The following is a 12,200-nucleotide window of genomic DNA, read 5'->3' on the forward strand; positions in this document are numbered from 1 at the left end:
GCGCTATGAGATCATAACAAATATGATCACTGCTAAAATGGGAAGTGGAGAGTCTCTAACCGTGCATTTGCAAAAGATGCAAAGGTATGTCGATCGTCTTCGCAAGTTGAATGCCAACTTTGGGGAAGATTTGGCTATCGACATTGTTCTTCACCCCTTTCCCTTATGCTACAATCATTTTAGGATGACCTACCACATGAACAAGGAAAAGGTCACCCTAAGCAAACTCTAAGGGCTCCTAAGGACTACTGAGAGCAACCTAAAGGACAAGTCTGTTGCACCAACTCCCAATCCATCTGTTGCTCCTGTTTTGGCTATTGGGCGGGGAAGGGGCAACAAGAGGAAGGCTTCTTTGAAGAACCACCGCAAGGGAAAGTCCCAAGATTGTTCCTCTTCTAGTGGGACCAAGGTTGATCCTGCTAAGCCCAACCCTAACCCAAAGGAGGTAGACTGCCATCATTGCCACAAAATAGGGCATTGGAAGAGAAGTTGCCCGGAATATCTGCAAGCCATCAAGGATAGAAAGATCAAGCCATCTTTTGCAGGTATATACACAATTAAATCTAATAATTCATCCCATGCTATTTCTTGGGTTCTTGATACAGGGTGTGGTTACCATATTTGTTCTGATTTGCAAGGACTAGGAAGAAATAGGGATGCGGAGCTTGGAAGAATAAATCTAATCATGGGGAACAGAAGATCGTCGCCTATTACCAAGATTGGAGTGTATTATTTAGTACTTAGTAATGGATTGAATTTAGATTTAAATAATTGTTGCTACTCGCCAGATATGGAAAGAAACATCATTTCTTTTCATGGTTTGTTTAGATAAGGATTTAGATATTCGTTTAATAATGAGAATGGTTCGATTTATGCATATCTAAATGGTGATTTATATTTTGAAGCAATGCCATGTAATTGAATTTATGAAACTATTATGGTTGTAGATAACCTAGGAAATGATGTGTTGTGTATGGATTCTTCCAATAGTATGGATAAAGCATCCTTGTGGCATTGTCGTCTTGGAAATGTCAACAAGAAGCACATAGCCCAACTCCAAAAGGATGGAGTGTTGGAGTCAATTGACCTTAGGGAAGATGACACGTGAGAATCTTGTTTACTTGGAAAGATGACCAATTCACGCTTCACTGGCACTTGTGAGAGGGGTGAGGGTTTATTGGATCTCACACACACCGACGTGTGTGGGCCCTTTAGATCCACCACAAAGGATAGGAACCGCTTCAACATGACTTTCACCAATGATTATAGTAGATATGGGTATATTTACTTAATCAAGCACAAGTCAGAAACGTTTGAAAAACTCAAAGAATTCAAACATGAAGTGGAGAATCAATTGGGAAGGAAACTCAAGATGCTTCGATCCGATCGAGGTGGAGAGTACCTTAGTCTTGAATTCCATGACTATCTCAAGGAATGCGGAATAGTTTCGCAATTGACATCACCTAGGACACCACAGTTGAATGGTGTGGCAGAAAGGCGTAATCGAACCCTGTTGGACATGGTTCGTTCTATGATGAGTCGTGCTTCACTACCTATCTCATTCTGGGGGTATGCCTTAGAGACTGCCGCCCACATCCTTAACCGAGTCCCTAAAAAGAAGGTTGCCAAAACACCTCACGAGATGTGGACAGGGAAAGCTCCCTCGTTGGCACATATCAAGGTTTGGGGTTGTGAGGTTTTCGTAAGACGAGAGACTCACAACAAGCTCGAACCTTGTAGTGAGCGATGTATTTTCATCGGCTACTCGTAGAAATCCTTTTGGTATCTCTTCTATAGACCGAGTGACAATGTTTTCTTCGTTGCAAGGAGAGGGGTTTTCAGAGAGCAGGAACTCATAAGCCAAGGGGACAGTAGGAGGCAAGTCGATCTTGAAGAGATTCAAGAGTCGAGTGATGAAGGAACCTCTAACGCTGGCGCTCAACCCGAGGAGGAAACTCCGGTTGAACCGATTGACGAGTCCTTACCTCTTAGACGTTCCGAAAGAGTTAGAGTTCAACCACAGTTTTATTTTTTTCATATTACTACCGAAGGGGACACGTATATTAGTGATGGTACACTAATAAATCTAGATGAACCTAATAGCTATAAGGAAGCCATGGCAGGCCCACAGTCTGCAAAATGGAAAGAGGCGATGGACAGTGAGATTCAGTCCATGTATGACAACCAAGTTTGGAATTTGGTTGACAATGTGCACGAACGTAAGACGGTTAGGTGCAAATGGATCTTCAAGAAGAAGACCGACATGGATGGGAATGTGCACATGCATAAGGCACGATTGGTGGCGAAGGTCTTTACTCAAACTCCCGCAGTTGACTATGATGAGACCTTCTCACTAGTTGCTAAGATAAAATCTATTAGGGTGATGCAAGCCATTGTTGCATTTCATGATTATGAGATATGGCAGATGGATGTCAAGACCGCTTTCCTTAATGGGAAGTTGGCTGAGGATGTTTACATGGCTTAGCCAGAGGTTTTCGTCAGTCTGAAGCATCCTAATAGAGTGTGCAAGCTTGAAAATTCCATTTATGGACTTAAGCAAGCATCCCGCAGATGGAATCTTTGCTTTGATGAGAAGGTCAAAGAGTTTGGATTTGTACGAAGTGAAGATGCATCATGTAACGACGTGATTTTTTCAAAACAATTTTTCATTTCTTAAAAACATATTTTCATCCAAATCCAACCATAAAAATCCCATGTATCATAATCATAATACAAAACATGTCAAATACCAAGATCAAACAAATCCAAATCTGACTGCATGTGTGTGTGTACGAGTCATGACGGTGCCTTCCCACGGTCCTCGCTAGTACCTGAAACACATAACACCACAACTGTAAGCATAAATGCTTAGTGAGTTCCCTAATATACCACTTACACACATACGCCCTTCCAGGCCATGACCTTCCGGTCCATGTGTCTCAGGGAACTTCCGTCCCGACCCGGTAAACCTTCCGGTCCCACCTGTGTCGACCTTCCAGTCCACAGCATGATGCCTTCCGGCCCATAACATATTGCCTTCCGGCCCATATCAAGCATAGCATACATAACGCATACAAAACAGGCAACTTCACATATAATTCATATATATTATAGCATACCAGACCTTCCGGTCACACATAGATACCCTTCCAGGTACAGTATAGTGAGAAGACTCACCTCTTATGATGTCTAAGTCTCACGTGCTCGATATTTCTGAATCTCGTAACCTTGACCTAGCCTCGCCTAATCACATCAAATAATCATTCTAAATCAATAACGGCTCGCAAGGCTATACCATATTCCTTCTAAATTCAACAGAAGGGTAAAAGACTATTTTACCCCTCCCTGGCCCCAAAAGTCCACATGTTGACTAAAACCCTAAAAGTCAACAGCAAGCAGTACGCGGGGCGTACCAGCTCCTGTATGCGGGGCGTACTCTTGCTTCCAGAAACGGGGTACGCAACCCCTTACGCGGCATGTACTGGGATTACGCCTAGCGTAATGCCCAGTTTCTTTGTTCAACTTATTCGGGTCTTAAACGGTTAAGACTTGCATCCAAACTTTAGATCTGACCCCTCTAATACGTCTTAAACCATAAAGTTGGAACCTTTAAGCCTTTGCATGGCTGTAAAGATCACTTTGTGCTCAAAACACCCTTCCTCTTTCCATAATGTGACTATAACTCATGCATGCCACAAGATCCACATCCAAGACTCGATTTTTATGACTCCTCAATACATTTTACACTAGAAAAGGTCAGATCCAAACTCATGGAGACTCTTTGCACATAAAGTCTCCAACTTTGAACCAAAACCCTAACAAATGGTCCAACAAGCAAAGCTTATGAAGAACAAGGAAAGCTTTGAGCTTTTTACCCCAGGAAGGATCTCCAACCACTGAAAAACTCAGATCTATACTAGTTCTTCAACTTCTAGCTCCAACAATGGCTTCCTCTTCTCCTTCTTCACCTTGCAAAGACAACTTCAAGCTCAAAAACTCACACACCAGCTAAAGCACGAACCTCAGCTCTCTAAGGGTTCTCTCAAGGGTGCATGGTGGCTAGGGCAAAGGACTACATGTTCTTTTTATAGTGCAAGGCCACAAATTAGGGTTTTGCATCTGGGTCGGTTACACCCGGCGTAACCTTGGGTACGCCCAACGTACCCGGATGAACACGCGTATGAATTAAGCGCATGAGTACGCGCGGCGTATGCCCCAGTACGCCCAACGTACTCACCAAATCATCTTTTCAACTTCAAGGGACTAAAATGCCAATTCACCAAAATAGAAGGGCCATAAAGCTAACCTGGAATTCGGGTTGTTACAATTCTCCCCCACTAGAACCAGACTTCGCCCTCGAAGTCTCACGCTGTGAACAACTCTGGATGTTGCTCCCACATTTCCGACTCCGGCTCCCAGGTCAGCTCGGACCCCTTCCGATGTTGCCACTGAACCTAAACTAGGGGCACTTCCTTGCTCCTCAGAACCTTGATCCTCCGATCCAAGATTGTGATCGGCTTCTCAGCATAATTCAGACTCACATCGACCTGGATATCATCTAATGGCACCACTACCGACTCATTGGCAATACACTTCCTCAGCTGCGATACGTGGAAGGTGTCATGAATCTGGTCCAACTCCGGAGGTAGCTCCAAGCGATACGCTACCCTGCCCACCCGTGCGATCACTCTGAACGGCCCAATATACCGGGGTCCCAGCTTGCCCCTTTTCCTGAATCGAATCACTCTTTTCCAAGGAGATACCTTCAGGAGCACGAAATCGCCGACCCGAAATTCGAGTTCGGATCGTCGCCTATCCGCGTAACTCTTCTGGCGGCTCTGAGCGGTCAATAATCTCTGTTGGACCTGTTGTATCTACTCTGTCGTCTGAATCACTATCTCTGTACTACCCATGACACACTGCCCTACCTCGCCCCAACAAATGGGGGTACGACACCTCCTTCCATACAACAACTCAAAAGGTGGCATACCAATGCTCGAGTGATGGCTGTTGTTATAGGAAAAATCAGCCAAGGGCAAATACGTGTCCCAACTTCCGCCGAAATCCAATACACATGCCCGAAGCATGTCCTCGAGCATCTGGATTGTCCGCTCGCTCTGCCCGTTGGTCTGTGGGTGGTATGCGGTACTGAAATGCAGCCTCGTACCCAATTCCTCGTGGAACTTCTTCCAAAATCTGGAAGTAAAACACACATCTCGGTCTGAAACAATCAAGATCGGAACTCCATGCCGTGATACCACCTCCCTCACGTATAACTCTGCTAACCTTTCAGCAGAGGAGCTCTCACTGATAGCAAGAAAGTGAGCGCTCTTCGTCAACCGGTCCATAATCACCCAAATCGCATCGACACCCCTGGCAGTCCTCGACAATTTGGTGATAAAATCCATGGTGATTTCTTCCCACTTCCACTCGGGAACCTCTAACGGCTGTAACTTAACATGCGGGTGTTGGTGCTCGGCCTTAGCCTTACGACAGATCAAGCACCTCTCCACAAACCATGCAACATCCTTCTTCATACAGGGCCACCAATACTCCTTCTTCAGGTCCAAATACATCTTAGTGGCCCCTAGGTGGATCGAGAACTTTGATTTATGCGCCTCCTCCATCAAGACGGTACGCATTCCCCCCATAAACGGTACCCAAACCCGACCCTGGAAGGTCATAACTCCTCGACCATCGGTAACAAACTCCGATACCTGCCCGATCACTCGCTCTCTCTTGCGGTTCTCCGGTCTCACGGCCTCCGCCTGGGCCCCTCGAATCGGGGCGCCCTCCGCCCTACGGCTCAGGGCATCAGCTACCACATTAGCCTTGCCCGGGTGGTACAGGATCTCACAATCATAATCGTTTACTACATCTAGTCATCTCATCTGCTGCATATTCAGATTGGGCTGATCCATCAAATACTTCAAGATCTTGTGGTCCGTGTATATCGTACACCGAACCCCATACAAATAGTGATGCCAGATCTTGAGGGCGAACACCACCGCTCCCAATTCCAGATCATGAGTGGGATACCTCGACTCATGAGGCTTAAGCGGCGTCAATGCATATGCTATCACATGCCCCCTCTACATAAGCACCACTCCCAATCCGGATATCGATGCATCACAATACACCACGAAATCCTCCATCCCTTCCGGAAGGGTTAACACCGGGGCTTCACATAATTTCTGTAGAAGTGTCTCGAATGAGGTCTGCTGCTCCGGACCCCAAGAAAACGCAACACCCTTCCGGGTCAACTTGGTGAGTGGCACGACGATCTTGGAGAAATCCCAGATAAATCTCCAAATAGTAGCCTGCCAACCCTAAGAATCTCATGATCTCAGAGGGTGACCTCGGCACTTCCCAACTCATCACAGCCTCAATCTTGGCTGGATCGACCAATATCCCCTGCTGGTTAACGAGATGCCCTAGGAACTAGACCTCCCGTAACCAAAAATCACTCTTGGAGAATTTAGCGTAAAACCTCTCCGATCTCATAACTCCGAGAATTTCCCTCAAATGCTCCTCATGTTGCTCTCTGGATTTTGAATATACCAAAATATCATCGATGAAAACAATCATTGATCGATCCAACATCGATCTGCGCACTCTATAAATGAGATCCATGAATGCGGCTGGTGCATTGGTGATTCTAAAGGGCATCACCACGAACTCGTAAAACCCATAACGAGTTCTAAACACTGTCTTCTGGATATCTTCATCCCGAACCCTCATCTGATGATATCTCGACCTCAAGTCAATCTTGGAGAACCAAGACGCTCCCTGCAACTGATCGAACAAATCGTCGATCCTCGGTAACGCGTAACGGTTCTTGACCGTTAGCTTGTTCAACTCCCGATAATCAATACACATCCGGTGTGAACCATCCTTCTTCTTGACAAAAAGGATCGGCGCTCCCCAAGGTGAGGTGCTCGGTCTAATAAACCCCTTTCCCAACAGCTCCTGAAGCTGCGAGGATAACTCCTGCATCTCATACGGCGCAAGGCGATAGGGTGCCTTGGCAATAGGTGCCGCCCCAGGCACCAAGTCGATACGAAACTCCACCTGCCTCTCGGGAGGCACACCCGGAAAATCCTCAGGGAAAATGTCAGGGAACTCCTGCACAATTGGGACCTCATCAATCGAACTCGACCTCCCAGCGGTCACTCGTGTGTCCATCACGTAAGCCACTTATCCCATACAGCCCTATTGTAAACTCTTCCTCGCCCTAGCAGTCGAACAAAATGCTGACTCAGGACGGGTACCCTCACCGTACACCGTAAGTACTCCCCCACTAGGGTCTCGTATCGTCACCAACCGACGCTTGCAATCTATAACAGCTCCAAATCAGGTCAACCAATCCATGCCCACTATGACACACACGTCCCCTATCGCAATCGGGACCAGATCTATCGGAAACTCTACACCGAAGATCTCAAGGATACATCCTCGAATCACATCCATGGCATACACTGCTCGCTCGTTAGCTATAGAAACTCGCACAGGTAGACTCATGGCCTCTCGAGAAATGTTGATATGACAACTGAAGGCTAACGACACAAAAGACTGACTTGCTCCTGAGTTAAATAACACTAAGGCAGGCACAAAATTCACAAGAAAAGTACCTACGCATATCATAATATAAGCATAATATCTCAGACTTAAATAAATAGAGAGAAGAATACATACCGGCCACAACGTCAGGTGCTGCGCGGACCTCCTCCGCTGTCAACTGGAAAGCTATCCCACGAGCCTTCGGAGCCTCAGCCTTTACCGATCGAACCTCGGTAACCCTAGCAGCAGGTGCAGATCCCTGTGCTGTCCCCTGATGCAGCTGCGGATACTCGGCCTTCCGATGCCAGTCTGGTTGCAATGAAAGCAAACCATGAATCCCTTAGGGCAATCCTTGGCGATATGCCCCTCCTTACCACATTTGTAGCAAGCACCCGATTGACAAGCTCCCTCATGACCCTTGCCGCACTTCCCACAAGTACGGCCCTTCTGGCCTCCAGTCCTCGAATCAAAGGGCTTGGCCCGCTTGGCTGCCGGCTGAGACTGAGCCGATCGCCGATCCATCCTCTAGGACTCGGCCTCCTCCCTGGCCTGAGTCTCCAACTCGATCTCCCGCTTCCGGGCATTTGCCTGAAGCTCAGCAAATGTACGGTACGTCGAGTTCAACATGAACTCTCGAATGTCCCTCCTCAAATTGCCCAAACAGGGTTGGCACAGGTACTGGGCGGCTTGGGCAATGGCCCAGGGCATCAGGTTATTGGGGACATAAGTATGAGCCCATATAGGTATATCAGTGTATATGGAGAAATTCTGGCCCATTTTCTTCAATCAGATCTGTATCACCCTATTCAGCTAGAGAGGAGTTATGACGGCAAATAATAATAATAATAATAATAATAATAATTGGGCGCGTGCGGTAGAACAGAAGTCGAAGAGGCAAGTCAGAAATTTCAACACATGTAATCATTATACAACCTTCTTAACGCCATTATTTACGCCATTGGTGAGTATTCGACGGTTGGAGATTTCATAGATGCAACAGACGTGATTTCTGATTTTTCTTTAGCAATATTAATCGAAATTGACATCTCTAATCTCCACTTCCGTAATCATCTGTGATTTGTTATGCTCTAATCTTCGTTTAAGCTTTAGTCTGTCACTTGCGGAGTCACAATATCAATTCTATTCTCGCTGCTCGTGTTTTTTGTCTACAGGTTGTTGTTATAATGAAGATTTTAGAGTTAAGTTAGAGGTTATCTTCCTATCTTTAGTTATTATGGGATTGGGCAAAACTAAGTTCAAATTTGTATTCGGACTTTTAGAGATAATGGTTACTTTTTATCGCAAAAACACATTTGGATTCGAATGAAAATATTTGATGCCCTGTTGGAATACATTAGCTTGGCTGTAGCACAAAAAGTTAAATTTGTATCTGTTTAGTCACATTTACTGTTTGAGTTTTCAATTGTTTATCTTTAGTATGCTCTTCTTTTGACTTTGCCGTAGATTACTTGAATGTTTAGTTACCTTCAAGGTTTTAACCCTTTGATTGCTTAACATTAATTTGTAATTGTTTAGTTATTAATCTGTTTTAAGGATTTAAATTATAATTGTTTAGTTATTTTTAGAATTGTTCATATAGACTTCAAGGATGTACATAAATGATTTGAAGCTCTATACAAACCAACAATAACTGTTCACTGTGCGAGATTATACACATCATAAATTCTCCATATAGGTTTGCATATTATATATTTGAGGCAGGAAACAAAGTTTAAAAGTTCAAAAGTAAAAACTCAAAAGTTTAATGCTAATGTTAGTCTCAGTTCCAAATTACATTGCTTTTGTGTGCATTGGTGAAGATGTTTCTCTCACCCAATGATTCAATATGTTTTAGAGTCTGAATTGAAGGTTGTGTGTTTCCATGAGTTTGATGTGGTTTTTGACACAAATTCATGGTATAATGAAATTTTGTTTTGAACGATAGCTTGTGATGTAAATTAGAAAGCTTGAATGTGAATTTGTGTTTTAATAACCTCTGGCAGGATAAAAAGGAGTTGGCATTATGTTGCAAATAGTAAAAATTAATAACATATATGCTTGTCTTTGTTGAATCTATTTATGTCAAAGTTTTTTTAAATGATAATTCTTATTTGAAGCTTGGAACAATTTGTTTAAAACATAGTTATTTAAGTGTAATTTATGGAACAAGTCATTTTAAACATTGTATTTAAGTGATTTTACTAGGGTTTTTTGTTTATATTAGTATATTTAATACAAAATATATTGCAATTTTGTATTATAAATTATGTTGTAAACATAAGGGCAATATTAACTTATTTCGCCCTGGGTAGTAAAAACTAATGGACCGGCCCTGTGCCCAAATACCGGATCATCCGTGCCTGCTCTGTCGACACCTGCTCAGGACAGAACATCGCCCTCTCATGAAACTTCCGGGTAACCACAGTAACCGAATCATTACCCTGCTTGAGGGTCAAGAACTCCTGAACCAACCATTCCCTCTCCACCGGGGGAACATACTCATCTCTGAACATGGCGGTGAACCTATCCCAGATCACCTCAAAAATCTCAACCAGAGTGAAGCTTGCTGTCACGAACTTCCACCAATCCTTCGCTCCCAAGCGAAGCTGGTTCAAAGCGAACCGCACCCTCAAGTGTTCTGGAAAATAACACGTATAAAAACACCCCTCAATGTCAGAGATCCACCTCATTGCTGCTATCGGGTCCTACGTCCTATCGAATTCTGGTGGCTTCGTGTTGCTGAACTCCCGTAACAACAACGAGTCACCTCCTTGAGGTCTGGCAACAGCAATAGCTGCGGTAGCTGCAGCAGCTGCAGTCTCAGTCACTGCTGCATACCGCTCATCGAAGGTCTCAATCAGTGTGGTCTTGATGTCCCCAAACATCTCTGGAATCTCAACCTGGATGGCAGCATCCACCTCCTCATGAATCAATCGACGGATCTCCTCGTCACTAACCCCACTGATCTCAGGTGTGTGTTGTTTCCCAACCATGATGCCTCTGAAATACAACATAAAAATATCAAAGACTCGATCGAGCATACTCGTACTCGATAACGCAACCCTACTCGTCCTCCAATACCCAAAGGATTCTTACCTTGGCTGCTCACTGATCCGGTGTCTTCAGTAGTACGGGCCTTATACTACTGACTACACCGCATCAGCATTCACCCCAAGTCCTCCTCCCTGGATCCCGGATCACAAGTACTCTATTCTCGCTATGATTTGACTACCTACTCGGTCTCAAGGCATCTCATAGCAGCAGGATTCTCCTAGGCTAAGGCATCACAAATCAGGTCACTCTAGTCCTAATATGAATACCTAGCCCACTCTAGCATGCATAACATAACATAACATATCTCATAACACATATTGTAAGAGTATCTTGGGAATTCATCGTTCGAGCGCTGGCTGACTGTACACACTGCTCTGCTTCTGTTTGTTTCAAAACTCATTGTTCTTTTAGAAAATTTAAGTTTTTATTATTGAAAATTTCTCAAATCCTCAGTTTGAGTTCACATACACCCAAAGGTGCATCCGAGTCCCTCAAACCAAGGCTCTGATACCAACTTGTAACGACGTGATTTTTTCAAAACAATTTTTCATTTCTTAAAAACATATTTTCATCCAAATCCAACCATTAAAATCCCATGTATCATAATCATAATACAAAACATGTCAAATCCCTGATGAGTTTAAAACTCTTAGATCGAATAGATCTTTCACAAGTGCAACAAAAGTAATCAAACAGTTTAAGATCAATATGAGAATGAACACAGAACATAATCAAACTTATGCTTATGATTCAAAACTGAGTCATGCCTCAGCAGAGCTCGATGAAGAACTTCCGCTGTAGAGGCGAGCTAGGGTTACAGAAGATATGAAACAAAAACAATGAAAGCTGTAGCACCTAGTTCCTGGTATGTAAAATTTATCTTTGTGTTTTTCATTTTTAGCCTTGGACTCGGCGAGTTGTAGGTCCGACTCGCCGAGTAGAGACGGGATCCGGAGCGTGTTTAAGTTGGCGACTCGGCGAGTCCATATTCCGGACTCGGCGAGTCACCGCTGTCTGATGAAACCCTAATTCCAAGGGTTTGCCCCCTATTTAAGCTAGCTTGTGCGGCCCAAGCTCGCCCCCTATCACCCTCAGAGCGACCTACATCAAACCCTAACTCGTTTCTTGTGAGATTGAAGTGATTAGAGTGATTCCATGAAGTTTTTGGTAGAAGAAGGAGAGTGGAGCAAGAAGAGGAGAAGGATACCAGATATCTTGGTGCTATTTCAGAGTTCTCTGAGGTATATCTCTACTCCATTCTGTTTGTATTCTTAAAAACCCATTAGAGCACCTTTTGAGCTCTTCTTGAACCTTTTTCCAAGCTTGTGCATGAAGTAGAATTCGTAATAGGTTGATTATCCACTAGATCTACTCATGTTTGAGCTCCAGAAGCTCAGATCTGTAACCTTTATGGGAGTAAATTGCTTGAATGTCCTAGATCTACCTTCTTAGCCCTTATTTCGCCTTTAATCCCCATTCTATCCATTTCTACACATAAAGTTGGAAACTTTACGTGAAAATCCTGCCCTAAGAAGCCAGATCTGTAAATGGCATGGACTGGATTCGATCAAGATTGAGTGTATAGT

This window comes from Lactuca sativa, chromosome 1 (assembly GCF_002870075.4).
Source record: "Lactuca sativa cultivar Salinas chromosome 1, Lsat_Salinas_v11, whole genome shotgun sequence".
Lineage (NCBI taxonomy): Eukaryota > Viridiplantae > Streptophyta > Magnoliopsida > Asterales > Asteraceae > Lactuca > Lactuca sativa.